Source organism: Lepus europaeus, unplaced genomic scaffold (assembly GCF_033115175.1).
Source record: "Lepus europaeus isolate LE1 unplaced genomic scaffold, mLepTim1.pri SCAFFOLD_30, whole genome shotgun sequence".
NCBI lineage: Eukaryota > Metazoa > Chordata > Mammalia > Lagomorpha > Leporidae > Lepus > Lepus europaeus.
The window spans coordinates 7303657-7307977 of NW_026909177.1; positions in this window are offsets into that span (position 1 = coordinate 7303657).

Genomic DNA, 4321 nt, shown 5'->3' on the forward strand with positions numbered 1-4321 from the left:
GTCCACACCGAGGTTACAGAACTCCCAAACGCTGCGTCTCCTACACTCAGGCTGCAGAACTCCCACAAACCATGGCTCCCTACTCTCAGCATACAGAACTCTTGAAAACTGCTTCTCTCTACTCCCAGGCTACAGCACTGCTGTATACTGCGCTTGCCACCTCGTGAGCTACTGAACTCCCATATAGTGCGTATGCCAAACCCCAAGCTTCAGAACTCCCGTAAGCTGTGTCTTTTACCTAAAGTTACAAAATGCCCATTAACAGCCCTTCTCTACACTCAAGCTACAGAACTCCCGCAAGCCATGGCTCTCTAAACTCAGCATACAGAACTCTTGTAAACTGCTTCTCTCTACTTCCAAGCTACAGCATTCCCATACAGTGTGTTTCATACACTTGGGTTACAGAACTGCTGTATAGTGCGTAGGCCTAACCCCAAGCCACAGAACGACCGCTAACAGCGTCTCCTGCACTCAGGCTACAGAACGCAGGTATACTGCGTCTCGCTACACCCAGGTTACAGAACTGCCGTAAGCTACCACTTCTACACTCAGGCTGCAGAACTCCCTCAAACCATGGCTCTGTATGCTCAGCATACAGAACTCTTGTAAACTGCTTCTCTCTACTCCCAGGCTGCAGCACTCCCATACAGTGTTTTTCATACACTTTGGTTACAGAACTGCCGTATACTGCATAGGCCTAACCCCAAGCCACAGAGGTACCGCTAACTGCGTCTCCCGCACTCAGGCTACAGAATGAAAGTATATTGTGATTGTCCACACCGAGGTTACAGAACTCCCAAACGCTGCATCTCCTACACTCAGGCTGCAGAACTCCCACAAACCATGGCTCCCTACTCTCAGCATACAGAACTCTTGTAAACTGCTTCTTTCTGCTACCAGGCTACAGCACTGCTGTATACTGCACTTGCCACCTCGTGAGCTACTGAACTCCCATATAGTGCGTAGTCCTAACCCCAAGCTACAGAACGACCGCTAACAGCGTCTCCTGCACTCAGGCTACAGAACGCAGGTATACTGCGTCTCTCTACACCCAGGTTACAGAACTGCCCTAAGCTACCACTTCTATACTCAGGCTGCAGAACTTCCTCAAACCACGGCTCTGTACACTCAGCATTCAGAACTCTTGTAAACTGCTACTCTCTACTCAAAGGCAACAGCACTACTGTATATGGCGTGTGAAAGCTCGTGAGCTACTGAACTCCCATATAGTGCTTATGCCTAATCCCAAGCTACAGAACTCCCGTAAGCTGTATCTTTTACCTAAAGTTACAAAATGCCCATTAACAGCACTTCTCTACACTGAAGCTCCAGAACTCCCGCAAGCCATGGCTCTGTATGCTCAGCATACAGAACTCTTGTAACCTGCTTCTCTCTACTCCAGGCTACAGCATTCCCATACTAGTGTGTTTCATACACTTGGGTTACAGAACTGCTGTATAGTGCGTAGGCCTAACCCCAAGCCACAGAACGACCGCTAACAGCGTCTCCTGCACTCAGGCTACAGAACGCAGGTATAGTGCGTCTCGCTACACCCAGGTTACAGAACTGCCGTAAGCTACCACTTCTACACTCAGGCTGCAGAACTCCCGCAAATCATGGCTCTGTACACTCAGCATACAGAACTCTTGTAAACTGCTTCTCTCTACTCCAGGCTACAACATTCCCATACAGTGTTTTTCATACACTTGGGTTACAGAACTGCCGTATACTGCATAGGCCTAACCCCAAGCCACAGAGGTACCGCTAACTGCGTCTCCCGCACTCAGGCTACAGAATGAAGGTATATTGTGATTGTCCACACCGAGGTTACAGAACTCCCAAACGCTGTGTCTCCTACACTCAGGCTGCAGAACTCCCACAAACCATGGCTCCCTACTCTCAGCATACAGAACTCTTGTAAACTGCTTCTTTCTGCTACCAGGCTACAGCACTGCTGTATACTGCACTTGCCACCTCGTGAGCTACTGAACTCCCATATAGTGCGTAGTCCTAACCCCAAGCTACAGAACGACCGCTAACAGCGTCTCCTGCACTCAGGCTACAGAACGCAGGTATACTGCGTCTCTCTACACCCAGGTTACAGAACTGCCCTAAGCTACCACTTCTACACTCAGGCTGCAGAACTTCCTCAAACCACGGCTCTGTACACTCAGCATTCAGAACTCTTGTAAACTGCTACTCTCTACTCAAAGGCAACAGCACTACTGTATATGGCGTGTGAAAGCTCGTGAGCTACTGAACTCCCATATACTGCGTATGCCTAACCCCAAGCTACAGAACTCCCGTAAGCTGTATCTTTTACCTAAAGTTACAAAATGCCCATTAACAGCACTTCTCTACACTGAAGCTCCAGAACTCCCGCAAGCCATGGCTCTGTATGCTCAGCATACAGAACTCTTGTAACCTGCTTCTCTCTACTCCAGGCTACAGCATTCCCATACAGTGTGTTTCATACACTTGGGTTACAGAACTGCTGTATAGTGCGTAGGCCTAACCCCAAGCCACAGAACGACCGTTAACTGCGTCTCCCGCACTCAGGCTACAGAATGAAGGTATATTGTGATTGTCCACACCGAGGTTACAGAACTCCCAAACGCTGCGTCTCCTACACTCAGGCTGCAGAACTCCCACAAACCATGGCTCCCTACTCTCAGCATACAGAACTCTTGTAAACTGCTTCTCTCTACTCCCAGGCTGCAGCACTCCCATACAGTGTTTTTCATACACTTTGGTTACAGAACTGCCGTATAGTGCATAGGCCTAACCCCAAGCCACAGAGGTACCGCTAACTGCGTCTCCCGCACTCAGGCTACAGAATTAAAGTATATTGTGATTGTCCACACCGAGGTTACAGAACTCCCAAACGCTGCGTCTCCTACACTCAGGCTGCAGAACTCCCACAAACCATGGCTCCCTACTCTCAGCATACAGAACTCTTGAAAACTGCTTCTCTCTACTCCCAGGCTACAGCACTGCTGTATACTGCGCTTGCCACCTCGTGAGCTACTGAACTCCCATATAGTGCGTATGCCAAACCCCAAGCTTCAGAACTCCCGTAAGCTGTGTCTTTTACCTAAAGTTACAAAATGCCCATTAACAGCCCTTCTCTACACTCAAGCTACAGAACTCCCGCAAGCCATGGCTCTCTAAACTCAGCATACAGAACTCTTGTAAACTGCTTCTCTCTACTTCCAAGCTACAGCATTCCCATACAGTGTGTTTCATACACTTGGGTTACAGAACTGCTGTATAGTGCGTAGGCCTAACCCCAAGCCACAGAACGACCGCTAACAGCGTCTCCTGCACTCAGGCTACAGAACGCAGGTATACTGCGTCTCGCTACACCCAGGTTACAGAACTGCCGTAAGCTACCACTTCTACACTCAGGCTGCAGAACTCCCTCAAACCATGGCTCTGTACACTCAGCATACAGAACTCTTGTAAACTGCTTCTCTCTACTCCCAGGCTGCAGCACTCCCATACAGTGTGTTTCATACACTTTGGTTACAGAACTGCCGTATACTGCATAGGCCTAACCCCAAGCCACAGAGGTACCGCTAACTGCGTCTCCCGCACTCAGGCTACAGAATGAAAGTATATTGTGATTGTCCACACCGAGGTTACAGAACTCCCAAACGCTGCATCTCCTACACTCAGGCTGCAGAACTCCCACAAACCATGGCTCCCTACTCTCAGCATACAGAACTCTTGTAAACTGCTTCTTTCTGCTACCAGGCTACAGCACTGCTGTATACTGCACTTGCCACCTCGTGAGCTACTGAACTCCCATATAGTGCGTAGTCCTAACCCCAAGCTACAGAATGACCGCTAACAGCGTCTCCTGCACTCAGGCTACAGAACGCAGGTATACTGCGTCTCTCTACACCCAGGTTACAGAACTGCCCTAAGCTACCACTTCTATACTCAGGCTGCAGAACTTCCTCAAACCACGGCTCTGTACACTCAGCATTCAGAACTCTTGTAAACTGCTACTCTCTACTCAAAGGCAACAGCACTACTGTATATGGCGTGTGAAAGCTCGTGAGCTACTGAACTCCCATATAGTGCGTATGCCTAATCCCAAGCTACAGAACTCCCGTAAGCTGTATCTTTTACCTAAAGTTACAAAATGCCCATTAACAGCACTTCTCTACACTGAAGCTCCAGAACTCCCGCAAGCCATGGCTCTGTATGCTCAGCATACAGAACTCTTGTAACCTGCTTCTCTCTACTCCAGGCTACAGCATTCCCATACAGTGTGTTTCATACACTTGGGTTACAGAACTGCTGTATAGTGCGT